Source organism: Ranitomeya variabilis, chromosome 1 (assembly GCF_051348905.1).
Source record: "Ranitomeya variabilis isolate aRanVar5 chromosome 1, aRanVar5.hap1, whole genome shotgun sequence".
NCBI classification, from domain to species: domain Eukaryota; kingdom Metazoa; phylum Chordata; class Amphibia; order Anura; family Dendrobatidae; genus Ranitomeya; species Ranitomeya variabilis.
This window is the reverse complement of record NC_135232.1, coordinates 771,189,716-771,215,058: the sequence shown is the minus strand read 5'-3', so window position 1 is coordinate 771,215,058 and position 25,343 is coordinate 771,189,716. Positions and strand designations below refer to the sequence as shown.

The 25,343-nt window shown below is 47.8% G+C and overlaps 83 pseudogenes; all 83 read right to left on the bottom strand.

Annotated features, from left to right (window-relative positions):
• Positions 1–236: 236 nt before the first annotated feature.
• LOC143798349 (5S ribosomal RNA) lies at positions 237–355 on the bottom strand (annotated as a pseudogene).
• Positions 356–432: 77 nt separating this feature from the next.
• On the bottom strand, positions 433–551 carry LOC143800122 (5S ribosomal RNA; annotated as a pseudogene).
• Positions 552–801: 250 nt separating this feature from the next.
• LOC143797772 (5S ribosomal RNA) lies at positions 802–920 on the bottom strand (annotated as a pseudogene).
• Positions 921–997: 77 nt separating this feature from the next.
• Positions 998–1,116, bottom strand: LOC143800121 (5S ribosomal RNA; annotated as a pseudogene).
• Positions 1,117–1,375: 259 nt separating this feature from the next.
• Positions 1,376–1,494, bottom strand: LOC143800487 (5S ribosomal RNA; annotated as a pseudogene).
• Positions 1,495–1,571: 77 nt separating this feature from the next.
• On the bottom strand, positions 1,572–1,690 carry LOC143800120 (5S ribosomal RNA; annotated as a pseudogene).
• A 259-nt stretch (positions 1,691–1,949) lies between these two features.
• Positions 1,950–2,068, bottom strand: LOC143798348 (5S ribosomal RNA; annotated as a pseudogene).
• Positions 2,069–2,145: 77 nt separating this feature from the next.
• On the bottom strand, positions 2,146–2,264 carry LOC143800530 (5S ribosomal RNA; annotated as a pseudogene).
• Positions 2,265–2,512: 248 nt separating this feature from the next.
• Positions 2,513–2,631, bottom strand: LOC143798347 (5S ribosomal RNA; annotated as a pseudogene).
• A 77-nt stretch (positions 2,632–2,708) lies between these two features.
• Positions 2,709–2,827, bottom strand: LOC143800119 (5S ribosomal RNA; annotated as a pseudogene).
• Positions 2,828–3,078: 251 nt separating this feature from the next.
• On the bottom strand, positions 3,079–3,197 carry LOC143797771 (5S ribosomal RNA; annotated as a pseudogene).
• A 77-nt stretch (positions 3,198–3,274) lies between these two features.
• On the bottom strand, positions 3,275–3,393 carry LOC143800117 (5S ribosomal RNA; annotated as a pseudogene).
• A 257-nt stretch (positions 3,394–3,650) lies between these two features.
• On the bottom strand, positions 3,651–3,769 carry LOC143797991 (5S ribosomal RNA; annotated as a pseudogene).
• Positions 3,770–3,846: 77 nt separating this feature from the next.
• LOC143800116 (5S ribosomal RNA) lies at positions 3,847–3,965 on the bottom strand (annotated as a pseudogene).
• A 257-nt stretch (positions 3,966–4,222) lies between these two features.
• LOC143797770 (5S ribosomal RNA) lies at positions 4,223–4,341 on the bottom strand (annotated as a pseudogene).
• A 77-nt stretch (positions 4,342–4,418) lies between these two features.
• LOC143800654 (5S ribosomal RNA) lies at positions 4,419–4,537 on the bottom strand (annotated as a pseudogene).
• Positions 4,538–4,783: 246 nt separating this feature from the next.
• Positions 4,784–4,902, bottom strand: LOC143798346 (5S ribosomal RNA; annotated as a pseudogene).
• Positions 4,903–4,979: 77 nt separating this feature from the next.
• Positions 4,980–5,098, bottom strand: LOC143800115 (5S ribosomal RNA; annotated as a pseudogene).
• Positions 5,099–5,349: 251 nt separating this feature from the next.
• Positions 5,350–5,468, bottom strand: LOC143797769 (5S ribosomal RNA; annotated as a pseudogene).
• Positions 5,469–5,545: 77 nt separating this feature from the next.
• Positions 5,546–5,664, bottom strand: LOC143800114 (5S ribosomal RNA; annotated as a pseudogene).
• Positions 5,665–5,924: 260 nt separating this feature from the next.
• Positions 5,925–6,043, bottom strand: LOC143797768 (5S ribosomal RNA; annotated as a pseudogene).
• A 77-nt stretch (positions 6,044–6,120) lies between these two features.
• Positions 6,121–6,239, bottom strand: LOC143800653 (5S ribosomal RNA; annotated as a pseudogene).
• Positions 6,240–6,486: 247 nt separating this feature from the next.
• LOC143798345 (5S ribosomal RNA) lies at positions 6,487–6,605 on the bottom strand (annotated as a pseudogene).
• A 77-nt stretch (positions 6,606–6,682) lies between these two features.
• Positions 6,683–6,801, bottom strand: LOC143800113 (5S ribosomal RNA; annotated as a pseudogene).
• A 249-nt stretch (positions 6,802–7,050) lies between these two features.
• Positions 7,051–7,169, bottom strand: LOC143797766 (5S ribosomal RNA; annotated as a pseudogene).
• A 453-nt stretch (positions 7,170–7,622) lies between these two features.
• LOC143797765 (5S ribosomal RNA) lies at positions 7,623–7,741 on the bottom strand (annotated as a pseudogene).
• Positions 7,742–7,818: 77 nt separating this feature from the next.
• LOC143800112 (5S ribosomal RNA) lies at positions 7,819–7,937 on the bottom strand (annotated as a pseudogene).
• A 258-nt stretch (positions 7,938–8,195) lies between these two features.
• LOC143797764 (5S ribosomal RNA) lies at positions 8,196–8,314 on the bottom strand (annotated as a pseudogene).
• A 443-nt stretch (positions 8,315–8,757) lies between these two features.
• On the bottom strand, positions 8,758–8,876 carry LOC143798344 (5S ribosomal RNA; annotated as a pseudogene).
• Positions 8,877–8,953: 77 nt separating this feature from the next.
• Positions 8,954–9,072, bottom strand: LOC143800111 (5S ribosomal RNA; annotated as a pseudogene).
• A 251-nt stretch (positions 9,073–9,323) lies between these two features.
• On the bottom strand, positions 9,324–9,442 carry LOC143798698 (5S ribosomal RNA; annotated as a pseudogene).
• A 77-nt stretch (positions 9,443–9,519) lies between these two features.
• On the bottom strand, positions 9,520–9,638 carry LOC143800109 (5S ribosomal RNA; annotated as a pseudogene).
• A 259-nt stretch (positions 9,639–9,897) lies between these two features.
• LOC143797763 (5S ribosomal RNA) lies at positions 9,898–10,016 on the bottom strand (annotated as a pseudogene).
• A 76-nt stretch (positions 10,017–10,092) lies between these two features.
• Positions 10,093–10,211, bottom strand: LOC143800652 (5S ribosomal RNA; annotated as a pseudogene).
• Positions 10,212–10,457: 246 nt separating this feature from the next.
• On the bottom strand, positions 10,458–10,576 carry LOC143798343 (5S ribosomal RNA; annotated as a pseudogene).
• A 77-nt stretch (positions 10,577–10,653) lies between these two features.
• On the bottom strand, positions 10,654–10,772 carry LOC143800108 (5S ribosomal RNA; annotated as a pseudogene).
• A 252-nt stretch (positions 10,773–11,024) lies between these two features.
• On the bottom strand, positions 11,025–11,143 carry LOC143797762 (5S ribosomal RNA; annotated as a pseudogene).
• Positions 11,144–11,220: 77 nt separating this feature from the next.
• Positions 11,221–11,339, bottom strand: LOC143800107 (5S ribosomal RNA; annotated as a pseudogene).
• Positions 11,340–11,599: 260 nt separating this feature from the next.
• Positions 11,600–11,718, bottom strand: LOC143797761 (5S ribosomal RNA; annotated as a pseudogene).
• Positions 11,719–11,795: 77 nt separating this feature from the next.
• LOC143800105 (5S ribosomal RNA) lies at positions 11,796–11,914 on the bottom strand (annotated as a pseudogene).
• Positions 11,915–12,160: 246 nt separating this feature from the next.
• On the bottom strand, positions 12,161–12,279 carry LOC143798342 (5S ribosomal RNA; annotated as a pseudogene).
• A 77-nt stretch (positions 12,280–12,356) lies between these two features.
• LOC143800104 (5S ribosomal RNA) lies at positions 12,357–12,475 on the bottom strand (annotated as a pseudogene).
• A 248-nt stretch (positions 12,476–12,723) lies between these two features.
• On the bottom strand, positions 12,724–12,842 carry LOC143797760 (5S ribosomal RNA; annotated as a pseudogene).
• Positions 12,843–12,919: 77 nt separating this feature from the next.
• Positions 12,920–13,038, bottom strand: LOC143800103 (5S ribosomal RNA; annotated as a pseudogene).
• A 258-nt stretch (positions 13,039–13,296) lies between these two features.
• Positions 13,297–13,415, bottom strand: LOC143797759 (5S ribosomal RNA; annotated as a pseudogene).
• A 442-nt stretch (positions 13,416–13,857) lies between these two features.
• LOC143800486 (5S ribosomal RNA) lies at positions 13,858–13,976 on the bottom strand (annotated as a pseudogene).
• Positions 13,977–14,422: 446 nt separating this feature from the next.
• LOC143800102 (5S ribosomal RNA) lies at positions 14,423–14,541 on the bottom strand (annotated as a pseudogene).
• Positions 14,542–14,792: 251 nt separating this feature from the next.
• On the bottom strand, positions 14,793–14,911 carry LOC143797758 (5S ribosomal RNA; annotated as a pseudogene).
• A 77-nt stretch (positions 14,912–14,988) lies between these two features.
• Positions 14,989–15,107, bottom strand: LOC143799004 (5S ribosomal RNA; annotated as a pseudogene).
• A 258-nt stretch (positions 15,108–15,365) lies between these two features.
• Positions 15,366–15,484, bottom strand: LOC143797756 (5S ribosomal RNA; annotated as a pseudogene).
• A 77-nt stretch (positions 15,485–15,561) lies between these two features.
• Positions 15,562–15,680, bottom strand: LOC143800651 (5S ribosomal RNA; annotated as a pseudogene).
• Positions 15,681–15,926: 246 nt separating this feature from the next.
• On the bottom strand, positions 15,927–16,045 carry LOC143798341 (5S ribosomal RNA; annotated as a pseudogene).
• A 77-nt stretch (positions 16,046–16,122) lies between these two features.
• LOC143800101 (5S ribosomal RNA) lies at positions 16,123–16,241 on the bottom strand (annotated as a pseudogene).
• A 252-nt stretch (positions 16,242–16,493) lies between these two features.
• On the bottom strand, positions 16,494–16,612 carry LOC143797754 (5S ribosomal RNA; annotated as a pseudogene).
• Positions 16,613–16,689: 77 nt separating this feature from the next.
• On the bottom strand, positions 16,690–16,808 carry LOC143800100 (5S ribosomal RNA; annotated as a pseudogene).
• Positions 16,809–17,068: 260 nt separating this feature from the next.
• On the bottom strand, positions 17,069–17,187 carry LOC143797753 (5S ribosomal RNA; annotated as a pseudogene).
• A 77-nt stretch (positions 17,188–17,264) lies between these two features.
• Positions 17,265–17,383, bottom strand: LOC143800099 (5S ribosomal RNA; annotated as a pseudogene).
• Positions 17,384–17,629: 246 nt separating this feature from the next.
• Positions 17,630–17,748, bottom strand: LOC143798340 (5S ribosomal RNA; annotated as a pseudogene).
• Positions 17,749–17,825: 77 nt separating this feature from the next.
• LOC143800098 (5S ribosomal RNA) lies at positions 17,826–17,944 on the bottom strand (annotated as a pseudogene).
• Positions 17,945–18,192: 248 nt separating this feature from the next.
• On the bottom strand, positions 18,193–18,311 carry LOC143797752 (5S ribosomal RNA; annotated as a pseudogene).
• Positions 18,312–18,753: 442 nt separating this feature from the next.
• On the bottom strand, positions 18,754–18,872 carry LOC143800485 (5S ribosomal RNA; annotated as a pseudogene).
• A 77-nt stretch (positions 18,873–18,949) lies between these two features.
• Positions 18,950–19,068, bottom strand: LOC143800097 (5S ribosomal RNA; annotated as a pseudogene).
• A 258-nt stretch (positions 19,069–19,326) lies between these two features.
• LOC143798338 (5S ribosomal RNA) lies at positions 19,327–19,445 on the bottom strand (annotated as a pseudogene).
• Positions 19,446–19,522: 77 nt separating this feature from the next.
• Positions 19,523–19,641, bottom strand: LOC143800096 (5S ribosomal RNA; annotated as a pseudogene).
• Positions 19,642–19,891: 250 nt separating this feature from the next.
• On the bottom strand, positions 19,892–20,010 carry LOC143797750 (5S ribosomal RNA; annotated as a pseudogene).
• A 77-nt stretch (positions 20,011–20,087) lies between these two features.
• Positions 20,088–20,206, bottom strand: LOC143800093 (5S ribosomal RNA; annotated as a pseudogene).
• Positions 20,207–20,463: 257 nt separating this feature from the next.
• Positions 20,464–20,582, bottom strand: LOC143797749 (5S ribosomal RNA; annotated as a pseudogene).
• A 454-nt stretch (positions 20,583–21,036) lies between these two features.
• On the bottom strand, positions 21,037–21,155 carry LOC143799563 (5S ribosomal RNA; annotated as a pseudogene).
• A 77-nt stretch (positions 21,156–21,232) lies between these two features.
• On the bottom strand, positions 21,233–21,351 carry LOC143800650 (5S ribosomal RNA; annotated as a pseudogene).
• Positions 21,352–21,597: 246 nt separating this feature from the next.
• Positions 21,598–21,716, bottom strand: LOC143798337 (5S ribosomal RNA; annotated as a pseudogene).
• A 77-nt stretch (positions 21,717–21,793) lies between these two features.
• On the bottom strand, positions 21,794–21,912 carry LOC143800092 (5S ribosomal RNA; annotated as a pseudogene).
• A 250-nt stretch (positions 21,913–22,162) lies between these two features.
• LOC143797748 (5S ribosomal RNA) lies at positions 22,163–22,281 on the bottom strand (annotated as a pseudogene).
• Positions 22,282–22,358: 77 nt separating this feature from the next.
• LOC143800091 (5S ribosomal RNA) lies at positions 22,359–22,477 on the bottom strand (annotated as a pseudogene).
• Positions 22,478–22,734: 257 nt separating this feature from the next.
• On the bottom strand, positions 22,735–22,853 carry LOC143797747 (5S ribosomal RNA; annotated as a pseudogene).
• A 77-nt stretch (positions 22,854–22,930) lies between these two features.
• On the bottom strand, positions 22,931–23,049 carry LOC143800090 (5S ribosomal RNA; annotated as a pseudogene).
• Positions 23,050–23,306: 257 nt separating this feature from the next.
• LOC143797746 (5S ribosomal RNA) lies at positions 23,307–23,425 on the bottom strand (annotated as a pseudogene).
• A 77-nt stretch (positions 23,426–23,502) lies between these two features.
• LOC143800647 (5S ribosomal RNA) lies at positions 23,503–23,621 on the bottom strand (annotated as a pseudogene).
• A 246-nt stretch (positions 23,622–23,867) lies between these two features.
• On the bottom strand, positions 23,868–23,986 carry LOC143798336 (5S ribosomal RNA; annotated as a pseudogene).
• A 77-nt stretch (positions 23,987–24,063) lies between these two features.
• LOC143800089 (5S ribosomal RNA) lies at positions 24,064–24,182 on the bottom strand (annotated as a pseudogene).
• A 251-nt stretch (positions 24,183–24,433) lies between these two features.
• On the bottom strand, positions 24,434–24,552 carry LOC143797745 (5S ribosomal RNA; annotated as a pseudogene).
• A 77-nt stretch (positions 24,553–24,629) lies between these two features.
• Positions 24,630–24,748, bottom strand: LOC143800088 (5S ribosomal RNA; annotated as a pseudogene).
• Positions 24,749–25,008: 260 nt separating this feature from the next.
• Positions 25,009–25,127, bottom strand: LOC143797744 (5S ribosomal RNA; annotated as a pseudogene).
• A 77-nt stretch (positions 25,128–25,204) lies between these two features.
• Positions 25,205–25,323, bottom strand: LOC143800646 (5S ribosomal RNA; annotated as a pseudogene).
• Between the last annotated feature and the right edge of the window lie 20 nt (positions 25,324–25,343).

Here is a 25,343-nt window from a genome sequence, read left to right as displayed (position 1 = left end):
GTCTTTTCAAGAGATATAAAATTGTAAGGGAAAGCTTTGATAAACCCCCCCCCCCAAAAAAAAAAAAAAAAAGAAAAAAGAAACTTGCCCAGCCTCAAGCTGCTTAGCATTTGCGATCTGACCAGAGCTGGCACATTCAGCTTAGAGTGGCCAATGACAGATTGCTCAAACCAGTGCGGCTCTTTTCAAGAGGAATACAATCGTCAGGGAAAGCTTGGATCAAAACGAAAAAACCAAGTCAACGGTACCAGGGATTCCCAGCCAGTCTCCCATGCTGGTACTTGCCTAGCCCCAAGCTGCTTAGCATTTGCGATCTGACGAGGGCAGGCACATTCAGCTTAGTGTGGCCATTGACCGATTGCTTTCGCGTCTGCTAGTCTTTTCAAGATGAAAACAATCGTAAGGGAAAGCTTTGAGAAAAACAAAATAGCAAGTCAACGGTACCGGGGATTCCCAGCCAGTCTCCCATGCCGGTACTTGCCCAGCCTCAAGCTGCTTAGCGTTTGCGATCTGACGAGGGCAGGCACATTCAGCTTAGAGTGGCCATTGACGGACAACTAGCACCACAGCGGGTCTTTTCAAGAGATATAAAATTGTAAGGGAAAGCTTTGATAAACCCCCCCCCCAAAAAAAAAAAAAAAAAAGAAACTTGCCCAGCCTCAAGCTGCTTAGCATTTGCGATCTAACCAGAGCTGGCACATTCAGCTTAGAGTGGCCAATGACAGATTGTTCACACCAGTGCGGCTCTTTTCAAGAGGAATACAATCGTCAGGGAAAGCTTGGATCAAAACGAAAAAACCAAGTCAACGGTACCAGGGATTCCCAGCCAGTCTCCCATGCTGGTACTTGCCTAGCCTCAAGCTGCTTAGCATTTGCGATCTGACGAGGGCAGGCACATTCAGCTTAGTGTGGCCATTGACCGATTGTTTTCGCGCCTGCTAGTCTTTTCAAGATGAAAACAATCGTAAGGGAAAGCTTTGAGAAAAACAAAATAGCAAGTCAACGGTACCGGGGATTCCCAGCCAGTCTCCCATGCCGGTACTTGCCCAGCCTCAAGCTGCTTAGCGTTTGCGATCTGACGAGGGCAGGCACATTCAGCTTAGAGTGGCCATTGACGGACAACTAGCACCACAGCGGGTCTTTTCAAGAGATATAAAATTGTAAGGGAAAGCTTTGATAAACCCCCCCCCCCAAAAAAAAAAAAAAAAAAAGAAAAAAGAAACTTGCCCAGCCTCAAGCTGCTTAGCATTTGCGATCTGACCAGAGCTGGCACATTCAGCTTAGAGTGGCCAATGACAGATTGTTCAAACCAGTGCGGCTCTTTTCAAGAGGAATACAATCGTCAGGGAAAGCTTGGATCAAAACGAAAAAACCAAGTCAACGGTACCAGGGATTCCCAGCCAGTCTCCCATGCTGGTACTTGCCTAGCCTCAAGCTGCTTAGCATTTGCGATCTGACGAGGGCAGGCACATTCAGCTTAGTGTGGACATTGACCGATTGCTTTTGCGTCTGCTAGTCTTTTCAAGATGAAAACAATCGTAAGGGAAAGCTTTGAGAAAAACAAAATAGCAAGTCAACGGTACCGGGGATTCCCAGCCAGTCTCCCATGCCGGTACTTGCCCAGCCTCAAGCTGCTTAGCGTTTGCGATCTGACGAGGGCAGGCACATTCAGCTTAGAGTGGCCATTGACGGACAACTAGCACCACAGCGGGTCTTTTCAAGAGATATAAAATTGTAAGGGAAAGCTTTGATAAACCCCCCCCCCCAAAAAAAAAAAAAAAAAAAGAAAAAAGAAACTTGCCCAGCCTCAAGCTGCTTAGCATTTGCGATCTGACCAGAGCTGGCACATTCAGCTTAGAGTGGCCAATGACAGATTGTTCAAACCAGTGCGGCTCTTTTCAAGAGGAATACAATCGTCAGGGAAAGCTTGGATCAAAACGAAAAAACCAAGTCAACGGTACCAGGGATTCCCAGCCAGTCTCCCATGCTGGTACTTGCCTAGCCCCAAGCTGCTTAGCATTTGCGATCTGACGAGGGCAGGCACATTCAGCTTAGTGTGGCCATTGACCGATTGCTTTCGCGTCTGCTAGTCTTTTCAAGATGAAAACAATCGTAAGGGAAAGCTTTGAGAAAAACAAAATAGCAAGTCAACGGTACCGGGGATTCCCAACCAGTCTCCCATGCCGGTACTTGCCCAGCCTCAAGCTGCTTAGCGTTTGCGATCTGACGAGGGCAGGCACATTCAGCTTAGAGTGGCCATTGACGGACAACTAGCACCACAGCGGGTCTTTTCAAGAGATATAAAATTGTAAGGGAAAGCTTTGATAAAACCCCCCCCCCCAAAAAAAAAAAAAAGAAACTTTCCCAGCCTCAAGCTGCTTAGCATTTGCGATCTAACCAGAGCTGGCACATTCAGCTTTGAGTGGCCAATGACAAATTGTTCACACCAGTGCGGCTCTTTTCAAGAGGAATACAATCGTTAGGGAAAGCTTGGATCAAAACGAAAAAACCAAGTCAACGGTACCAGGGATTCCCAGCCAGTCTCCCATGCTGGTACTTGCCTAGCCCCAAGCTGCTTAGCATTTGCGATCTGACGAGGGCAGGCACATTCAGCTTAGTGTGGCCATTGACCGATTGCTTTCGCGTCTGCTAGTCTTTTCAAGATGAAAACAATCGTAAGGGAAAGCTTTGAGAAAAACAAAATAGCAAGTCAACGGTACCGGGGATTCCCAGCCAGTCTCCCATGCCGGTACTTGCCCAGCCTCAAGCTGCTTAGCGTTTGCGATCTGACGAGGGCAGGCACATTCAGCTTAGAGTGGCCATTGACGGACAACTAGCACCACAGCGGGTCTTTTCAAGAGATATAAAATTGTAAGGGAAAGCTTTGATAAACCCCCCCCCCCCCAAAAAAAAAAAAAAAAGAAACTTGCCCAGCCTCAAGCTGCTTAGCATTTGCGATCTAACCAGAGCTGGCACATTCAGCTTAGAGTGGCCAATGACAGATTGTTCACACCAGTGCGGCTCTTTTCAAGAGGAATACAATCGTCAGGGAAAGCTTGGATCAAAACGAAAAAACCAAGTCAACGGTACCAGGGATTCCCAGCCAGTCTCCCATGCTGGTACTTGCCTAGCCTCAAGCTGCTTAGCATTTGCGATCTGACGAGGGCAGGCACATTCAGCTTAGTGTGGCCATTGACCGATTGCTTTCGCGTCTGCTAGTCTTTTCAAGATGAAAACAATCGTAAGGGAAAGCTTTGAGAAAAACAAAATAGCAAGTCAACGGTACCGGGGATTCCCAGCCAGTCTCCCATGCCGGTACTTGCCCAGCCTCAAGCTGCTTAGCGTTTGCGATCTGACGAGGGCAGGCACATTCAGCTTAGAGTGGCCATTGACGGACAACTAGCACCACAGCGGGTCTTTTCAAGAGATATAAAATTGTAAGGGAAAGCTTTGATAAACCCCCCCCCCAAAAAAAAAAAAAAAAAAGAAAAAAGAAACTTGCCCAGCCTCAAGCTGCTTAGCATTTGCGATCTGACCAGAGCTGGCACATTCAGCTTAGAGTGGCCAATGACAGATTGTTCAAACCAGTGCGGCTCTTTTCAAGAGGAATACAATCGTCAGGGAAAGCTTGGATCAAAACGAAAAAACCAAGTCAACGGTACCAGGGATTCCCAGCCAGTCTCCCATGGTGGTACTTGCCTAGCCTCAAGCTGCTTAGCATTTGCGATCTGACGAGGGCAGGCACATTCAGCTTAGTGTGGCCATTGACCGATTGCTTTCGTGTCTGCTAGTCTTTTCAAGATGAAAACAATCGTAAGGGAAAGCTTTGAGAAAAACAAAATAGCAAGTCAACGGTACCGGGGATTCCCAGCCAGTCTCCCATGCCGGTACTTGCCCAGCCTCAAGCTGCTTAGCGTTTGCGATCTGACGAGGGCAGGCACATTCAGCTTAGAGTGGCCATTGACGGACAACTAGCACCACAGCGGGTCTTTTCAAGAGATATAAAATTGTAAGGGAAAGCTTTGATAAACCCCCCCCCCAAAAAAAAAAAAAAAAAAGAAAAAAGAAACTTGCCCAGCCTCAAGCTGCTTAGCATTTGCGATCTGACCAGAGCTGGCACATTCAGCTTAGAGTGGCCAATGACAGATTGTTCAAACCAGTGCGGCTCTTTTCAAGAGGAATACAATCGTCAGGGAAAGCTTGGATCAAAACGAAAAAACCAAGTCAACGGTACCAGGGATTCCCAGCCAGTCTCCCATGCTGGTACTTGCCTAGCCTCAAGCTGCTTAGCATTTGCGATCTGACGAGGGCAGGCACATTCAGCTTAGTGTGGCCATTGACCGATTGCTTTCGCGTCTGCTAGTCTTTTCAAGATGAAAACAATCGTAAGGGAAAGCTTTGAGAAAAAAAAAATAGCAAGTCAACGGTACCGGGGATTCCCAGCCAGTCTCCCATGCCGGTACTTGCCCAGCCTCAAGCTGCTTAGCGTTTGCGATCTGACGAGGGCAGGCACATGCAGCTTAGAGTGGCCATTGACGGAAAACTAGCACCACAGCGGGTCTTTTCAAGAGATATAAAATTGTAAGGGAAAGCTTTGATAAACCCCCCCCCCAAAAAAAAAAAAAAGAAACTTGCCCAGCCTCAAGCTGCTTAGCATTTGCGATCTGACCAGAGCTGGCACATTCAGCTTAGAGTGGCCAATGACAAATTGTTCACACCAGTGCGGCTCTTTTCAAGAGGAATACAATCGTTAGGGAAAGCTTGGATCAAAACGAAAAAACCAAGTCAACGGTACCAGGGATTCCCAGCCAGTCTCCCATGCTGGTACTTGCCTAGCCCCAAGCTGCTTAGCATTTGCGATCTGACGAGGGCAGGCACATTCAGCTTAGTGTGGCCATTGACCGATTGCTTTCGCGTCTGCTAGTCTTTTCAAGATGAAAACAATCGTAAGGGAAAGCTTTGAGAAAAACAAAATAGCAAGTCAACGGTACCGGGGATTCCCAGCCAGTCTCCCATGCCGGTACTTGCCCAGCCTCAAGCTGCTTAGCGTTTGCGATCTGACGAGGGCAGGCACATTCAGCTTAGAGTGGCCATTGACGGACAACTAGCACCACAGCGGGTCTTTTCAAGAGATATAAAATTGTAAGGGAAAGCTTTGATAAACCCCCCCCCCAAAAAAAAAAAAAAAAAAAGAAACTTGCCCAGCCTCAAGCTGCTTAGCATTTGCGATCTAACCAGAGCTGGCACATTCAGCTTAGAGTGGCCAATGACAGATTGTTCACACCAGTGCGGCTCTTTTCAAGAGGAATACAATCGTCAGGGAAAGCTTGGATCAAAACGAAAAAACCAAGTCAACGGTACCAGGGATTCCCAGCCAGTCTCCCATGCTGGTACTTGCCTAGCCTCAAGCTGCTTAGCATTTGCGATCTGACGAGGGCAGGCACATTCAGCTTAGTGTGGCCATTGACCGATTGCTTTCGCGCCTGCTAGTCTTTTCAAGATGAAAACAATCGTAAGGGAAAGCTTTGAGAAAAACAAAATAGCAAGTCAACGGTACCGGGGATTCCCAGCCAGTCTCCCATGCCGGTACTTGCCCAGCCTCAAGCTGCTTAGCGTTTGCGATCTGACGAGGGCAGGCACATTCAGCTTAGAGTGGCCATTGACGGACAACTAGCACCACAGCGGGTCTTTTCAAGAGATATAAAATTGTAAGGGAAAGCTTTGATAAACCCCCCCCCCCCAAAAAAAAAAAAAAAAAAAGAAAAAAGAAACTTGCCCAGCCTCAAGCTGCTTAGCATTTGCGATCTGACCAGAGCTGGCACATTCAGCTTAGAGTGGCCAATGACAGATTGTTCAAACCAGTGCGGCTCTTTTCAAGAGGAATACAATCGTCAGGGAAAGCTTGGATCAAAACGAAAAAACCAAGTCAACGGTACCAGGGATTCCCAGCCAGTCTCCCATGCTGGTACTTGCCTAGCCTCAAGCTGCTTAGCATTTGCGATCTGACGAGGGCAGGCACATTCAGCTTAGTGTGGCCATTGACCGATTGCTTTCGCGTCTGCTAGTCTTTTCAAGATGAAAACAATCGTAAGGGAAAGCTTTGAGAAAAAAAAAATAGCAAGTCAACGGTACCGGGGATTCCCAGCCAGTCTCCCATGCCGGTACTTGCCCAGCCTCAAGCTGCTTAGCGTTTGCGATCTGACGAGGGCAGGCACATGCAGCTTAGAGTGGCCATTGACGGAAAACTAGCACCACAGCGGGTCTTTTCAAGAGATATAAAATTGTAAGGGAAAGCTTTGATAAACCCCCCCCCCAAAAAAAAAAAAAAAGAAACTTGCCCAGCCTCAAGCTGCTTAGCATTTGCGATCTGACCAGAGCTGGCACATTCAGCTTAGAGTGGCCAATGACAAATTGTTCACACCAGTGCGGCTCTTTTCAAGAGGAATACAATCGTTAGGGAAAGCTTGGATCAAAACGAAAAAACCAAGTCAACGGTACCAGGGATTCCCAGCCAGTCTCCCATGCTGGTACTTGCCTAGCCCCAAGCTGCTTAGCATTTGCGATCTGACGAGGGCAGGCACATTCAGCTTAGTGTGGCCATTGACCGATTGCTTTCGCGTCTGCTAGTCTTTTCAAGATGAAAACAATCGTAAGGGAAAGCTTTGAGAAAAACAAAATAGCAAGTCAACGGTACCGGGGATTCCCAGCCAGTCTCCCATGCCGGTACTTGCCCAGCCTCAAGCTGCTTAGCGTTTGCGATCTGACGAGGGCAGGCACATTCAGCTTAGAGTGGCCATTGACGGACAACTAGCACCACAGCGGGTCTTTTCAAGAGATATAAAATTGTAAGGGAAAGCTTTGATAAACCCCCCCCCCCAAAAAAAAAAAAAAAAGAAACTTGCCCAGCCTCAAGCTGCTTAGCATTTGCGATCTAACCAGAGCTGGCACATTCAGCTTAGAGTGGCCAATGACAGATTGTTCACACCAGTGCGGCTCTTTTCAAGAGGAATACAATCGTCAGGGAAAGCTTGGATCAAAACGAAAAAACCAAGTCAACGGTACCAGGGATTCCCAGCCAGTCTCCCATGCTGGTACTTGCCTAGCCTCAAGCTGCTTAGCATTTGCGATCTGACGAGGGCAGGCACATTCAGCTTAGTGTGGCCATTGACCGATTGCTTTCGCGTCTGCTAGTCTTTTCAAGATGAAAACAATCGTAAGGGAAAGCTTTGAGAAAAACAAAATAGCAAGTCAACGGTACCGGGGATTCCCAGCCAGTCTCCCATGCCGGTACTTGCCCAGCCTCAAGCTGCTTAGCGTTTGCGATTTGACGAGGGCAGGCACATTCAGCTTAGAGTGGCCATTGACGGACAACTAGCACCACAGCGGGTCTTTTCAAGAGATATAAAATTGTAAGGGAAAGCTTTGATAAACCCCCCCCCCAAAAAAAAAAAAAAAAAAGAAAAAAGAAACTTGCCCAGCCTCAAGCTGCTTAGCATTTGCGATCTGACCAGAGCTGGCACATTCAGCTTAGAGTGGCCAATGACAGATTGTTCAAACCAGTGCGGCTCTTTTCAAGAGGAATACAATCGTCAGGGAAAGCTTGGATCAAAACGAAAAAACCAAGTCAACGGTACCAGGGATTCCCAGCCAGTCTCCCATGCTGGTACTTGCCTAGCCTCAAGCTGCTTAGCATTTGCGATCTGACGAGGGCAGGCACATTCAGCTTAGTGTGGCCATTGACCGATTGCTTTCGCGTCTGCTAGTCTTTTCAAGATGAAAACAATCGTAAGGGAAAGCTTTGAGAAAAACAAAATAGCAAGTCAACGGTACCGGGGATTCCCAGCCAGTCTCCCATGCCGGTACTTGCCCAGCCTCAAGCTGCTTAGCGTTTGCGATCTGACGAGGGCAGGCACATTCAGCTTAGAGTGGCCATTGACGGACAACTAGCACCACAGCGGGTCTTTTCAAGAGATATAAAATTGTAAGGGAAAGCTTTGATAAACCCCCCCCCCCAAAAAAAAAAAAAAAAAAGAAAAAAGAAACTTGCCCAGCCTCAAGCTGCTTAGCATTTGCGATCTGACCAGAGCTGGCACATTCAGCTTAGAGTGGCCAATGACAGATTGTTCAAACCAGTGCGGCTCTTTTCAAGAGGAATACAATCGTCAGGGAAAGCTTGGATCAAAACGAAAAAACCAAGTCAACGGTACCAGGGATTCCCAGCCAGTCTCCCATGCTGGTACTTGCCTAGCCTCAAGCTGCTTAGCATTTGCGATCTGACGAGGGCAGGCACATTCAGCTTAGTGTGGCCATTGACCGATTGCTTTCGCGTCTGCTAGTCTTTTCAAGATGAAAACAATCGTAAGGGAAAGCTTTGAGAAAAAAAAAATAGCAAGTCAGCGGTACCGGGGATTCCCAGCCAGTCTCCCATGCCGGTACTTGCCCAGCCTCAAGCTGCTTAGCGTTTGCGATCTGACGAGGGCAGGCACATGCAGCTTAGAGTGGCCATTGACGGAAAACTAGCACCACAGCGGGTCTTTTCAAGAGATATAAAATTGTAAGGGAAAGCTTTGATAAACCCCCCCCCCCCAAAAAAAAAAAAAGAAACTTGCCCAGCCTCAAGCTGCTTAGCATTTGCGATCTGACCAGAGCTGGCACATTCAGCTTAGAGTGGCCAATGACAAATTGTTCACACCAGTGCGGCTCTTTTCAAGAGGAATACAATCGTTAGGGAAAGCTTGGATCAAAACGAAAAAACCAAGTCAACGGTACCAGGGATTCCCAGCCAGTCTCCCATGCTGGTACTTGCCTAGCCCCAAGCTGCTTAGCATTTGCGATCTGACGAGGGCAGGCACATTCAGCTTAGTGTGGCCATTGACCGATTGCTTTCGCGTCTGCTAGTCTTTTCAAGATGAAAACAATCGTAAGGGAAAGCTTTGAGAAAAACAAAATAGCAAGTCAACGGTACCGGGGATTCCCAGCCAGTCTCCCATGCCGGTACTTGCCCAGCCTCAAGCTGCTTAGCGTTTGCGATCTGACGAGGGCAGGCACATTCAGCTTAGAGTGGCCATTGACGGACAACTAGCACCACAGCGGGTCTTTTCAAGAGATATAAAATTGTAAGGAAAAGCTTTGATAAACCCCCCCCCCAAAAAAAAAAAAAAAAAAAGAAACTTGCCCAGCCTCAAGCTGCTTAGCATTTGCGATCTAACCAGAGCTGGCACATTCAGCTTAGAGTGGCCAATGACAGATTGTTCACACCAGTGCGGCTCTTTTCAAGAGGAATACAATCGTCAGGGAAAGCTTGGATCAAAACGAAAAAACCAAGTCAACGGTACCAGGGATTCCCAGCCAGTCTCCCATGCTGGTACTTGCCTAGCCTCAAGCTGCTTAGCATTTGCGATCTGACGAGGGCAGGCACATTCAGCTTAATGTGGCCATTGACCGATTGTTTTCGCGCCTGCTAGTCTTTTCAAGATGAAAACAATCGTAAGGGAAAGCTTTGAGAAAAACAAAATAGCAAGTCAACGGTACCGGGGATTCCCAGCCAGTCTCCCATGCCGGTACTTGCCCAGCCTCAAGCTGCTTAGCGTTTGCGATCTGACGAGGGCAGGCACATTCAGCTTAGAGTGGCCATTGACGGACAACTAGCACCACAGCGGGTCTTTTCAAGAGATATAAAATTGTAAGGGAAAGCTTTGATAAACCCCCCCCCCCCAAAAAAAAAAAAAAAAAAGAAAAAAGAAACTTGCCCAGCCTCAAGCTGCTTAGCATTTGCAATCTGACCAGAGCTGGCACATTCAGCTTAGAGTGGCCAATGACAGATTGTTCAAACCAGTGCGGCTCTTTTCAAGAGGAATACAATCGTCAGGGAAAGCTTGGATCAAAACGAAAAAACCAAGTCAACGGTACCAGGGATTCCCAGCCAGTCTCCCATGCTGGTACTTGCCTAGCCTCAAGCTGCTTAGCATTTGCGATCTGACGAGGGCAGGCACATTCAGCTTAGTGTGGCCATTGACCGATTGCTTTCGCGTCTGCTAGTCTTTTCAAGATGAAAACAATCGTAAGGGAAAGCTTTGAGAAAAAAAAATAGCAAGTCAACGGTACCGGGGATTCCCAGCCAGTCTCCCATGCCGGTACTTGCCCAGCCTCAAGCTGCTTAGCGTTTGCGATCTGACGAGGGCAGGCACATGCAGCTTAGAGTGGCCATTGACGGAAAACTAGCACCACAGCGGGTCTTTTCAAGAGATATAAAATTGTAAGGGAAAGCTTTGATAAACCCCCCCCCCAAAAAAAAAAAAAAGAAACTTGCCCAGCCTCAAGCTGCTTAGCATTTGCGATCTGACCAGAGCTGGCACATTCAGCTTAGAGTGGCCAATGACAAATTGTTCACACCAGTGCGGCTCTTTTCAAGAGGAATACAATCGTTAGGGAAAGCTTGGATCAAAACGAAAAAACCAAGTCAACGGTACCAGGGATTCCCAGCCAGTCTCCCATGCTGGTACTTGCCTAGCCCCAAGCTGCTTAGCATTTGCGATCTGACGAGGGCAGGCACATTCAGCTTAGTGTGGCCATTGACCGATTGCTTTCGCGTCTGCTAGTCTTTTCAAGATGAAAACAATCGTAAGGGAAAGCTTTGAGAAAAACAAAATAGCAAGTCAACGGTACCGGGGATTCCCAGCCAGTCTCCCATGCCGGTACTTGCCCAGCCTCAAGCTGCTTAGCGTTTGCGATCTGACGAGGGCAGGCACATTCAGCTTAGAGTGGCCATTGACGGACAACTAGCACCACAGCGGGTCTTTTCAAGAGATATAAAATTGTAAGGGAAAGCTTTGATAAACCCCCCCCCCCCCAAAAAAAAAAAAAAAAAGAAACTTGCCCAGCCTCAAGCTGCTTAGCATTTGCGATCTAACCAGAGCTGGCACATTCAGCTTAGAGTGGCCAATGACAGATTGTTCACACCAGTGCGGCTCTTTTCAAGAGGAATACAATCGTCAGGGAAAGCTTGGATCAAAACGAAAAAACCAAGTCAACGGTACCAGGGATTCCCAGCCAGTCTCCCATGCTGGTACTTGCCTAGCCTCAAGCTGCTTAGCATTTGCGATCTGACGAGGGCAGGCACATTCAGCTTAGTGTGGCCATTGACCGATTGCTTTTGCGCCTGCTAGTCTTTTCAAGATGAAAACAATCGTAAGGGAAAGCTTTGAGAAAAACAAAATAGCAAGTCAACGGTACCGGGGATTCCCAGCCAGTCTCCCATGCCGGTACTTGCCCAGCCTCAAGCTGCTTAGCGTTTGCGATCTGACGAGGGCAGGCACATTCAGCTTAGAGTGGCCATTGACGGACAACTAGCACCACAGCGGGTCTTTTCAAGAGATATAAAATTGTAAGGGAAAGCTTTGATAAACCCCCCCCCCCCAAAAAAAAAAAAAAAAAAAGAAAAAAGAAACTTGCCCAGCCTCAAGCTGCTTAGCATTTGCGATCTGACCAGAGCTGGCACATTCAGCTTAGAGTGGCCAATGACAGATTGTTCAAACCAGTGCGGCTCTTTTCAAGAGGAATACAATCGTCAGGGAAAGCTTGGATCAAAACGAAAAAACCAAGTCAACGGTACCAGGGATTCCCAGCCAGTCTCCCATGCTGGTACTTGCCTAGCCTCAAGCTGCTTAGCATTTGCGATCTGACGAGGGCAGGCACATTCAGCTTAGTGTGGCCATTGACCGATTGCTTTCGCGTCTGCTAGTCTTTTCAAGATGAAAACAATCGTAAGGGAAAGCTTTAAGAAAAAAAAAATAGCAAGTCAACGGTACCGGGGATTCCCAGCCAGTCTCCCATGCCGGTACTTGCCCAGCCTCAAGCTGCTTAGCGTTTGCGATCTGACGAGGGCAGGCACATTCAGCTTAGAGTGGCCATTGACGGACAACTAGCACCACAGCTGGTCTTTTCAAGAGATATAAAATTGTAAGGGAAAGCTTTGATAACCCCCCCCCCCCAAAAAAAAAAAAAGAAACTTGCCCAGCCTCAAGCTGCTTAGCATTTGCGATCTGACCAGAGCTGGCACATTCAGCTTAGAGTGGCCAATGACAAATTGTTCACACCAGTGCGGCTCTTTTCAAGAGGAATACAATCGTTAGGGAAAGCTTGGATCAAAACGAAAAAACCAAGTCAACGGTACCAGGGATTCCCAGCCAGTCTCCCATGCTGGTACTTGCCTAGCCCCAAGCTGCTTAGCATTTGCGATCTGACGAGGGCAGGCACATTCAGCTTAGTGTGGCCATTGACCGATTGCTTTCGCGTCTGCTAGTCTTTTCAAGATGAAAACAATCGTAAGGGAAAGCTTTGAGAAAAACAAAATAGCAAGTCAACGGTACCGGGGATTCCCAGCCAGTCTCCCATGCCGGTACTTGCCCAGCCTCAAGCTGCTTAGCGTTTGCGATCTGACGAGGGCAGGCACATTCAGCTTAGAGTGGCCATTGACGGACAACTAGCACCACAGCGGGTCTTTTCAAGAGATATAAAATTGTAAGGGAAAGCTTTGATAACCCCCCCCCCCCAAAAAAAAAAAAAAAGAAACTTGCCCAGCCTCAAGCTGCTTAGCATTTGCGATCTAACCAGAGCTGGCACATTCAGCTTAGAGTGGCCAATGACAGATTGTTCACACCAGTGCGGCTCTTTTCAAGAGGAATACAATCGTCAGGGAAAGCTTGGATCAAAACGAAAAAACCAAGTCAACGGTACCAGGGATTCCCAGCCAGTCTCCCATGCTGGTACTTGCCTAGCCTCAAGCTGCTTAGCATTTGCGATCTGACGAGGGCAGGCACATTCAGCTTAGTGTGGCCATTGACCGATTGCTTTCGCGTCTGCTAGTCTTTTCAAGATGAAAACAATCGTAAGGGAAAGCTTTGAGAAAAACAAAATAGCAAGTCAACGGTACCGGGGATTCCCAGCCAGTCTCCCATGCCGGTACTTGCCCAGCCTCAAGCTGCTTAGCGTTTGCGATCTGACGAGGGCAGGCACATTCAGCTTAGAGTGGCCATTGACGGACAACTAGCACCACAGCGGGTCTTTTCAAGAGATATAAAATTGTAAGGGAAAGCTTTGATAAACCCCCCCCCCAAAAAAAAAAAAAAAAAAAGAAAAAAGAAACTTGCCCAGCCTCAAGCTGCTTAGCATTTGCGATCTGACCAGAGCTGGCACATTCAGCTTAGGGTGGCCAATGACAGATTGTTCAAACCAGTGCGGCTCTTTTCAAGAGGAATACAATCGTCAGGGAAAGCTTGGATCAAAACGAAAAAACCAAGTCAACGGTACCAGGGATTCCCAGCCAGTCTCCCATGCTGGTACTTGCCTAGCCTCAAGCTGCTTAGCATTTGCGATCTGACGAGGGCAGGCACATTCAGCTTAGTGTGGCCATTGACCGATTGCTTTCGCGTCTGCTAGTCTTTTCAAGATGAAAACAATCGTAAGGGAAAGCTTTGAGAAAAAAAAAATAGCAAGTCAACGGTATCGGGGATTCCCAGCCAGTCTCCCATGCCGGTACTTGCCCAGCCTCAAGCTGCTTAGCGTTTGCGATCTGACGAGGGCAGGCACATTCAGCTTAGAGTGGCCATTGACGGACAACTAGCACCACAGCGGGTCTTTTCAAGAGATATAAAATTGTAAGGGAAAGCTTTGATAAACCCCCCCCCCCAAAAAAAAAAAAAGAAACTTGTCCAGCCTCAAGCTGCTTAGCATTTGCGATTTAACCAGAGCTGGCACATTCAGCTTAGAGTGGCCAATGACAAATTGTTCACACCAGTGCGGCTCTTTTCAAGAGGAATACAATCGTCAGGGAAAGCTTGGATCAAAACGAAAAAACCAAGTCAACGGTACCAGGGATTCCCAGCCAGTCTCCCATGCTGGTACTTGCCTAGCCTCAAGCTGCTTAGCATTTGCGATCTGACGAGGGCAGGCACATTCAGCTTAGTGTGGACATTGACGGACAACTAGCACCACAGCGGGTCTTTTCAAGAGATATAAAATTGTAAGGGAAAGCTTTGATAAACCCCCCCCCAAAAAAAAAAAAAAAAAAGAAAAAAGAAACTTGCCCAGCCTCAAGCTGCTTAGCATTTGCGATCTGACCAGAGCTGGCACATTCAGCTTAGAGTGGCCAATGACAGATTGCTCAAACCAGTGCGGCTCTTTTCAAGAGGAATACAATCGTCAGGGAAAGCTTGGATCAAAACGAAAAAACCAAGTCAACGGTACCAGGGATTCCCAGCCAGTCTCCCATACTTGCCTAGCCCCAAGCTGCTTAGCATTTGCGATCTGACGAGGGCAGGCACATTCAGCTTAGTGTGGCCATTGACCGATTGCTTTCGCGTCTGCTAGTCTTTTCAAGATGAAAACAATCGTAAGGGAAAGCTTTGAGAAAAACAAAATAGCAAGTCAACGGTACCGGGGATTCCCAGCCAGTCTCCCATGCCGGTACTTGCCCAGCCTCAAGCTGCTTAGCGTTTGCGATCTGACGAGGGCAGGCACATTCAGCTTAGAGTGGCCATTGACGGACAACTAGCACCACAGCGGGTCTTTTCAAGAGATATAAAATTGTAAGGGAAAGCTTTGATAAACCCCCCCCCCAAAAAAAAAAAAAAAAAAAGAAACTTGCCCAGCCTCAAGCTGCTTAGCATTTGCGATCTAACCAGAGCTGGCACATTCAGCTTAGAGTGGCCAATGACAGATTGTTCACACCAGTGCGGCTCTTTTCAAGAGGAATACAATCGTCAGGGAAAGCTTGGATCAAAACGAAAAAACCAAGTCAACGGTACCAGGGATTCCCAGCCAGTCTCCCATGCTGGTACTTGCCTAGCCTCAAGCTGCTTAGCATTTGCGATCTGACGAGGGCAGGCACATTCAGCTTAGTGTGGCCATTGACCGATTGTTTTCGCGCCTGCTAGTCTTTTCAAGATGAAAACAATCGTAAGGGAAAGCTTTGAGAAAAACAAAATAGCAAGTCAACGGTACCGGGGATTCCCAGCCAGTCTCCCATGCCGGTACTTGCCCAGCCTCAAGCTGCTTAGCGTTTGCGATCTGACGAGGGCAGGCACATTCAGCTTAGAGTGGCCATTGACGGACAACTAGCACCACAGCGGGTCTTTTCAAGAGATATAAAATTGTAAGGGAAAGCTTTGATAAACCCCCCCCCCCAAAAAAAAAAAAAAAAAAGAAAAAAGAAACTTGCCCAGCCTCAAGCTGCTTAGCATTTGCGATCTGACCAGAGCTGGCACATTCAGCTTAGAGTGGCCAATGACAGATTGTTCAAACCAGTGCGGCTCTTTTCAAGAGGAATACAATCGTCAGGGAAAGCTTGGATCAAAACGAAAAAACCAAGTCAACGGTACCAGGGATTCCCAGCCAGTCTCCCATGCTGGTACTTGCCTAGCCTCAAGCTGCTTAGCATTTGCGATCTGACGAGGGCAGGCACATTCAGCTTAGTGTGGCCATTGACCGATTGCTTTCGCGTCTGCTAGTCTTTTCAAGATGAAAACAATCGTAAGGGAAAGCTTTGAGAAAAAAAAAATAGCAAGTCAACGGTACCGGGGATTCCCAGCCAGTCTCCCATGCCGGTACTTGCCCAGCCTCAAGCTGCTTAGCGTTTGCGATCTGACGAGGGCAGGCACATGCAGCTTAGAGTGGCCATTGACGGAAAACTAGCACCACAGCGGGTCTTTTCAAGAGATATAAAATTGTAAGGGAAAGCTTTGATAAACCCCCCCCCCCAAAAAAAAAAAAAGAAACTTGCCCAGCCTCAAGCTGCTTAGCATTTGCGATCTGACCAGAGCTGGCACATTCAGCTTAGAGTGGCCAATGACAAATTGTTCACACCAGTGCGGCTCTTTTCAAGAGGAATACAATCGTTAGGGAAAGCTTGGATCAAAACGAAAAAACCAAGTCAACGGTACCAGGGATTCCCAGCCAGTCTCCCATGCTGGTACTTGCCTAGCCCCAAGCTGCTTAGCATTTGCGATCTGACGAGGGCAGGCACATTCAGCTTAGTGTGGCCATTGACCGATTGCTTTCGCGTCTGCTAGTCTTTTCAAGATGAAAACAATCGTAAGGGAAAGCTTTGAGAAAAACAAAATAGCAAGTCAACGGTACCGGGGATTCCCAGCCAGTCTCCCATGCCGGTACTTGCCCAGCCTCAAGCTGCTTAGCGTTTGCGATCTGACGAGGGCAGGCACATTCAGCTTAGAGTGGCCATTGACGGACAACTAGCACCACAGCGGGTCTTTTCAAGAGATATAAAATTGTAAGGGAAAGCTTTGATAAACCCCCCCCCCCAAAAAAAAAAAAAAAAAAAGAAACTTGCCCAGCCTCAAGCTGCTTAGCATTTGCGATCTAACCAGAGCTGGCACATTCAGCTTAGAGTGGCCAATGACAGATTGTTCACACCAGTGCGGCTCTTTTCAAGAGGAATACAATCGTCAGGGAAAGCTTGGATCAAAACGAAAAAACCAAGTCAACGGTACCAGGGATTCCCAGCCAGTCTCCCATGCTGGTACTTGCCTAGCCTCAAGCTGCTTAGCATTTGCGATCTGACGAGGGCAGGCACATTCAGCTTAGTGTGGCCATTGACCGATTGCTTTCGCGCCTGCTAGTCTTTTCAAGATGAAAACAATCGTAAGGGAAAGCTTTGAGAAAAACAAAATAGCAAGTCAACGGTACCGGGGATTCCCAGCCAGTCTCCCATGCCGGTACTTGCCCAGCCTCAAGCTGCTTAGCGTTTGCGATCTGACGAGGGCAGGCACATTCAGCTTAGAGTGGCCATTGACGGACAACTAGCACCACAGCGGGTCTTTTCAAGAGATATAAAATTGTAAGGGAAAGCTTTGATAAACCCCCCCCCCCCAAAAAAAAAAAAAAAAAAAGAAAAAAGAAACTTGCCCAGCCTCAAGCTGCTTAGCATTTGCGATCTGACCAGAGCTGGCACATTCAGCTTAGAGTGGCCAATGACAGATTGTTCAAACCAGTGCGGCTCTTTTCAAGAGGAATACAATCGTCAGGGAAAGCTTGGATCAAAACGAAAAAACCAAGTCAACGGTACCAGGGATTCCCAGCCAGTCTCCCATGCTGGTACTTGCCTAGCCTCAAGCTGCTTAGCATTTGCGATCTGACGAGGGCAGGCACATTCAGCTTAGTGTGGCCATTGACCGATTGCTTTCGCGTCTGCTAGTCTTTTCAAGATGAAAACAATCGTAAGGGAAAGCTTTAAGAAAAAAAAAATAGCAAGTCAACGGTACCGGGGATTCCCAGCCAGTCTCCCATGCCGGTACTTGCCCAGCCTCAAGCTGCTTAGCGTTTGCGATCTGACGAGGGCAGGCACATTCAGCTTAGAGTGGCCATTGACGGACAACTAGCACCACAGCTGGTCTTTTCAAGAGATATAAAATTGTAAGGGAAAGCTTTGATAACCCCCCCCCCCCCAAAAAAAAAAAAGAAACTTGCCCAGCCTCAAGCTGCTTAGCATTTGCGATCTGACCAGAGCTGGCACATTCAGCTTAGAGTGGCCAATGACAAATTGTTCACACCAGTGCGGCTCTTTTCAAGAGGAATACAATCGTTAGGGAAAGCTTGGATCAAAACGAAAAAACCAAGTCAACGGTACCAGGGATTCCCAGCCAGTCTCCCATGCTGGTACTTGCCTAGCCCCAAGCTGCTTAGCATTTGCGATCTGACGAGGGCAGGCACATTCAGCTTAGTGTGGCCATTGACCGATTGCTTTCGCGTCTGCTAGTCTTTTCAAGATGAAAACAATCGTAAGGGAAAGCTTTGAGAAAAACAAAATAGCAAGTCAACGGTACCGGGGATTCCCAGCCAGTCTCCCATGCCGGTACTTGCCCAGCCTCAAGCTGCTTAGCGTTTGCGATCTGACGAGGGCAGGCACATTCAGCTTAGAGTGGCCATTGACGGACAACTAGCACCACAGCGGGTCTTTTCAAGAGATATAAAATTGTAAGGGAAAGCTTTGATAAACCCCCCCCCCCAAAAAAAAAAAAAAAGAAACTTGCCCAGCCTCAAGCTGCTTAGCATTTGCGATCTAACCAGAGCTGGCACATTCAGCTTAGAGTGGCCAATGACAGATTGTTCACACCAGTGCGGCTCTTTTCAAGAGGAATACAATCGTCAGGGAAAGCTTGGATCAAAACGAAAAAACCAAGTCAACGGTACCAGGGATTCCCAGCCAGTCTCCCATGCTGGTACTTGCCTAGCCTCAAGCTGCTTAGCATTTGCGATCTGACGAGGGCAGGCACATTCAGCTTAGTGTGGCCATTGACCGATTGCTTTCGCGTCTGCTAGTCTTTTCAAGATGAAAACAATCGTAAGGGAAAGCTTTGAGAAAAAAAAAATAGCAAGTCAACGGTATCTGGGATTCCCAGCCAGTCTCCCATGCCGGTACTTGCCCAGCCTCAAGCTGCTTAGCGTTTGCGATCTGACGAGGGCAGGCACATTCAGCTTAGAGTGGCCATTGACGGACAACTAGCACCACAGCGGGTCTTTTCAAGAGATATAAAATTGTAAGGGAAAGCTTTGATAAACCCCCCCCCCCAAAAAAAAAAAAAGAAACTTGTCCAGCCTCAAGCTGCTTAGCATTTGCGATCTAACCAGAGCTGGCACATTCAGCTTAGAGTGGCCAATGACAAATTGTTCACACCAGTGCGGCTCTTTTCAAGAGGAATACAATCGTCAGGGAAAGCTTGGATCAAAACGAAAAAACCAAGTCAACGGTACCAGGGATTCCCAGCCAGTCTCCCATGCTGGTACTTGCCTAGCCTCAAGCTGCTTAGCATTTGCGATCTGACGAGGGCAGGCACATTCAGCTTAGTGTGGACATTGACCGATTGCTTTTGCGTCTGCTAGTCTTTTCAAGATGAAAACAATCGTAAGGGAAAGCTTTGAGAAAAACAAAATAGCAAGTCAACGGTACCGGGGATTCCCAGCCAGTCTCCCATGCCGGTACTTGCCCAGCCTCAAGCTGCTTAGCGTTTGCGATCTGACGAGGGCAGGCACATTCAGCTTAGAGTGGCCATTGACGGACAACTAGCACCACAGCGGGTCTTTTCAAGAGATATAAAATTGTAAGGGAAAGCTTTGATAAACCCCCCCCCCCAAAAAAAAAAAAAAAAAAGAAAAAAGAAACTTGCCCAGCCTCAAGCTGCTTAGCATTTGCGATCTGACCAGAGCTGGCACATTCAGCTTAGAGTGGCCAATGACAGATTGTTCAAACCAGTGCGGCTCTTTTCAAGAGGAATACAATCGTCAGGGAAAGCTTGGATCAAAACGAAAAAACCAAGTCAACGGTACCAGGGATTCCCAGCCAGTCTCCCATGCTGGTACTTGCCTAGCCCCAAGCTGCTTAGCATTTGCGATCTGACGAGGGCAGGCACATTCAGCTTAGTGTGGCCATTGACCGATTGCTTTCGCGTCTGCTAGTCTTTTCAAGATGAAAACAATCGTAAGGGAAAGCTTTGAGAAAAACAAAATAGCAAGTCAACGGTACCGGGGATTCCCAGCCAGTCTCCCATGCCGGTACTTGCCCAGCCTCAAGCTGCTTAGCGTTTGCGATCTGACGAGGGCAGGCACATTCAGCTTAGAGTGGCCATTGACGGACAACTAGCACCACAGCGGGTCTTTTCAAGAGATATAAAATTGTAAGGGAAAGCTTTGATAAACCCCCCCCCCCCAAAAAAAAAAAAAAAAGAAACTTGCCCAGCCTCAAGCTGCTTAGCATTTGCGATCTAACCAGAGCTGGCACATTCAGCTTAGAGTGGCCAATGACAGATTGTTCACACCAGTGCGGCTCTTTTCAAGAGGAATACAATCGTCAGGGAAAGCTTGGATCAAAACGAAAAAACCAAGTCAACGGTACCAGGGATTCCCAGCCAGTCTCCCATGCTGGTACTTGCCTAGCCTCAAGCTGCTTAGCATTTGCGATCTGACGAGGGCAGGCACATTCAGCTTAGTGTGGCCATTGACCGATTGCTTTCGCGTCTGCTAGTCTTTTCAAGATGAAAACAATCGTAAGGGAAAGCTTTGAGAAAAACAAAATAGCAAGTCAACGGTACCGGGGATTCCCAGCCAGTCTCCCATGCCGGTACTTGCCCAGCCTCAAGCTGCTTAGCGTTTGCGATCTGACGAGGGCAGGCACATTCAGCTTAGAGTGGCCATTGACGGACAACTAGCACCACAGCGGGTCTTTTCAAGAGATATAAAATTGTAAGGGAAAGCTTTGATAAACCCCCCCCCCAAAAAAAAAAAAAAAAAAGAAAAAAGAAACTTGCCCAGCCTCAAGCTGCTTAGCATTTGCGATCTGACCAGAGCTGGCACATTCAGCTTAGAGTGGCCAATGACAGATTGTTCAAACCAGTGCGGCTCTTTTCAAGAGGAATACAATCGTCAGGGAAAGCTTGGATCAAAACGAAAAAACCAAGTCAACGGTACCAGGGATTCCCAGCCAGTCTCCCATGCTGGTACTTGCCTAGCCTCAAGCTGCTTAGCATTTGCGATCTGACGAGGGCAGGCACATTCAGCTTAGTGTGGCCATTGACCGATTGCTTTCGCGTCTGCTAGTCTTTTCAAGATGAAAACAATCGTAAGGGAAAGCTTTGAGAAAAACAAAATAGCAAGTCAACGGTACCGGGGATTCCCAGCCAGTCTCCCATGCCGGTACTTGCCCAGTCTCAAGCTGCTTAGCGTTTGCGATCTGACGAGGGCAGGCACATTCAGCTTAGAGTGGCCATTGACGGACAACTAGCACCACAGCGGGTCTTTTCAAGAGATATAAAATTGTAAGGGAAAGCTTTGATAAACCCCCCCCCCCAAAAAAAAAAAAAAAAAAGAAAAAAGAAACTTGCCCAGCCTCAAGCTGCTTAGCATTTGCGATCTGACCAGAGCTGGCACATTCAGCTTAGAGTGGCCAATGACAGATTGTTCAAACCAGTGCGGCTCTTTTCAAGAGGAATACAATCGTCAGGGAAAGCTTGGATCAAAACGAAAAAACCAAGTCAACGGTACCAGGGATTCCCAGCCAGTCTCCCATGCTGGTACTTGCCTAGCCTCAAGCTGCTTAGCATTTGCGATCTGACGAGGGCAGGTACATTCAGCTTAGTGTGGCCATTGACCGATTGCTTTCGCGTCTGCTAGTCTTTTCAAGATGAAAACAATCGTAAGGGAAAGCTTTGAGAAAAAAAAAATAGCAAGTCAACGGTACCGGGGATTCCCAGCCAGTCTCCCATGCCGGTACTTGCCCAGCCTCAAGCTGCTTAGCGTTTGCGATCTGACGAGGGCAGGCACATGCAGCTTAGAGTGGCCATTGACGGAAAACTAGCACCACAGCGGGTCTTTTCAAGAGATATAAAATTGTAAGGGAAAGCTTTGATAAACCCCCCCCCCCCAAAAAAAAAAAAGAAACTTGCCCAGCCTCAAGCTGCTTAGCATTTGCGATCTGACCAGAGCTGGCACATTCAGCTTAGAGTGGCCAATGACAAATTGTTCACACCAGTGCGGCTCTTTTCAAGAGGAATACAATCGTTAGGGAAAGCTTGGATCAAAACGAAAAAACCAAGTCAACGGTACCAGGGATTCCCAGCCAGTCTCCCATGCTGGTACTTGCCTAGCCCCAAGCTGCTTAGCATTTGCGATCTGACGAGGGCAGGCACATTCAGCTTAGTGTGGCCATTGACCGATTGCTTTCGCGTCTGCTAGTCTTTTCAAGATGAAAACAATCGTAAGGGAAAGCTTTGAGAAAAACAAAATAGCAAGTCAACGGTACCGGGGATTCCCAGCCAGTCTCCCATGCCGGTACTTGCCCAGCCTCAAGCTGCTTAGCGTTTGCGATCTGACGAGGGCAGGCACATTCAGCTTAGAGTGGCCATTGACGGACAACTAGCACCACAGCGGGTCTTTTCAAGAGATATAAAATTGTAAGGGAAAGCTTTGATAAACCCCCCCCCCCCAAAAAAAAAAAAAAAAGAAACTTGCCCAGCCTCAAGCTGCTTAGCATTTGCGATCTAACCAGAGCTGGCACATTCAGCTTAGAGTGGCCAATGACAGATTGTTCACACCAGTGCGGCTCTTTTCAAGAGGAATACAATCGTCAGGGAAAGCTTGGATCAAAACGAAAAAACCAAGTCAACGGTACCAGGGATTCCCAGCCAGTCTCCCATGCTGGTACTTGCCTAGCCTCAAGCTGCTTAGCATTTGCGATCTGACGAGGGCAGGCACATTCAGCTTAGTGTGGCCATTGACCGATTGCTTTCGCGTCTGCTAGTCTTTTCAAGATGAAAACAATCGTAAGGGAAAGCTTTGAGAAAAACAAAATAGCAAGTCAACGGTACCGGGGATTCCCAGCCAGTCTCCCATGCCGGTACTTGCCCAGCCTCAAGCTGCTTAGCGTTTGCGATCTGACGAGGGCAGGCACATTCAGCTTAGAGTGGCCATTGACGGACAACTAGCACCACAGCGGGTCTTTTCAAGAGATATAAAATTGTAAGGGAAAGCTTTGATAAACCCCCCCCCCAAAAAAAAAAAAAAAAAAGAAAAAAGAAACTTGCCCAGCCTCAAGCTGCTTAGCATTTGCGATCTGACCAGAGCTGGCACATTCAGCTTAGAGTGGCCAATGACAGATTGTTCAAACCAGTGCGGCTCTTTTCAAGAGGAATACAATCGTCAGGGAAAGCTTGGATCAAAACGAAAAAACCAAGTCAACGGTACCAGGGATTCCCAGCCAGTCTCCCATGCTGGTACTTGCCTAGCCTCAAGCTGCTTAGCATTTGCGATCTGACGAGGGCAGGCACATTCAGCTTAGTGTGGCCATTGACCGATTGCTTTCGTGTCTGCTAGTCTTTTCAAGATGAAAACAATCGTAAGGGAAAGCTTTGAGAAAAACAAAATAGCAAGTCAACGGTACCGGGGATTCCCAGCCAGTCTCCCATGCCGGTACTTGCCCAGCCTCAAGCTGCTTAGCGTTTGCGATCTGACGAGGGCAGGCACATTCAGCTTAGAGTGGCCATTGACGGACAACTAGCACCACAGCGGGTCTTTTCAAGAGATATAAAATTGTAAGGGAAAGCTTTGATAAACCCCCCCCCCAAAAAAAAAAAAAAAAAAGAAAAAAGAAACTTGCCCAGCCTCAAGCTGCTTAGCATTTGCGATCTGACCAGAGCTGGCACATTCAGCTTAGAGTGGCCAATGACAGATTGTTCAAACCAGTGCGGCTCTTTTCAAGAGGAATACAATCGTCAGGGAAAGCTTGGATCAAAACGAAAAAACCAAGTCAACGGTACCAGGGATTCCCAGCCAGTCTCCCATGCTGGTACTTGCCTAGCCTCAAGCTGCTTAGCATTTGCGATCTGACGAGGGCAGGCACATTCAGCTTAGTGTGGCCATTGACCGATTGCTTTCGCGTCTGCTAGTCTTTTCAAGATGAAAACAATCGTAAGGGAAAGCTTTGAGAAAAAAAAAATAGCAAGTCAACGGTACCGGGGATTCCCAGCCAGTCTCCCATGCCGGTACTTGCCCAGCCTCAAGCTGCTTAGCGTTTGCGATCTGACGAGGGCAGGCACATGCAGCTTAGAGTGGCCATTGACGGAAAACTAGCACCACAGCGGGTCTTTTCAAGAGATATAAAATTGTAAGGGAAAGCTTTGATAAACCCCCCCCCCCAAAAAAAAAAAAAGAAACTTGCCCAGCCTCAAGCTGCTTAGCATTTGCGATCTGACCAGAGCTGGCACATTCAGCTTAGAGTGGCCAATGACAAATTGTTCACACCAGTGCGGCTCTTTTCAAGAGGAATACAATCGTTAGGGAAAGCTTGGATCAAAACGAAAAAACCAAGTCAACGGTACCAGGGATTCCCAGCCAGTCTCCCATGCTGGTACTTGCCTAGCCCCAAGCTGCTTAGCATTTGCGATCTGACGAGGGCAGGCACATTCAGCTTAGTGTGGCCATTGACTGATTGCTTTCGCGTCTGCTAGTCTTTTCAAGATGAAAACAATCGTAAGGGAAAGCTTTGAGAAAAACAAAATAGCAAGTCAACGGTACCGGGGATTCCCAGCCAGTCTCCCATGCCGGTACTTGCCCAGCCTCAAGCTGCTTAGCGTTTGCGATCTGACGAGGGCAGGCACATTCAGCTTAGAGTGGCCATTGACGGACAACTAGCACCACAGCGGGTCTTTTCAAGAGATATAAAATTGTAAGGGAAAGCTTTGATAAACCCCCCAACCAAAAAAAAAAAAAAAAAAAGAAACTTGCCCAGCCTCAAGCTGCTTAGCATTTGCGATCTAACCAGAGCTGGCACATTCAGCTTAGAGTGGCCAATGACAGATTGTTCACACCAGTGCGGCTCTTTTCAAGAGGAATACAATCGTCAGGGAAAGCTTGGATCAAAACGAAAAAACCAAGTCAACGGTACCAGGGATTCCCAGCCAGTCTCCCATGCTGGTACTTGCCTAGCCTCAAGCTGCTTAGCATTTGCGATCTGACGAGGGCAGGCACATTCAGCTTAGTGTGGCCATTGACCGATTGCTTTCGCGCCTGCTAGTCTTTTCAAGATGAAAACAATCGTAAGGGAAAGCTTTGAGAAAAACAAAATAGCAAGTCAACGGTACCGGGGATTCCCAGCCAGTCTCCCATGCCGGTACTTGCCCAGCCTCAAGCTGCTTAGCGTTTGCGATCTGACGAGGGCAGGCACATTCAGCTTAGAGTGGCCATTGACGGACAACTAGCACCACAGCGGGTCTTTTCAAGAGATATAAAATTGTAAGGGAAAGCTTTGATAAACCCCCCCCCCCCCAAAAAAAAAAAAAAAAAAGAAAAAAGAAACTTGCCCAGCCTCAAGCTGCTTAGCATTTGCGATCTGACCAGAGCTGGCACATTCAGCTTAGAGTGGCCAATGACAGATTGTTCAAACCAGTGCGGCTCTTTTCAAGAGGAATACAATCGTCAGGGAAAGCTTGGATCAAAACGAAAAAACCAAGTCAACGGTACCAGGGATTCCCAGCCAGTCTCCCATGCTGGTACTTGCCTAGCCTCAAGCTGCTTAGCATTTGCGATCTGACGAGGGCAGGCACATTCAGCTTAGTGTGGCCATTGACCGATTGCTTTCGCGTCTGCTAGTCTTTTCAAGATGAAAACAATCGTAAGGGAAAGCTTTGAGAAAAAAAAAATAGCAAGTCAACGGTACCGGGGATTCCCAGCCAGTCTCCCATGCCGGTACTTGCCCAGCCTCAAGCTGCTTAGCGTTTGCGATCTGACGAGGGCAGGCACATGCAGCTTAGAGTGGCCATTGACGGAAAACTAGCACCACAGCG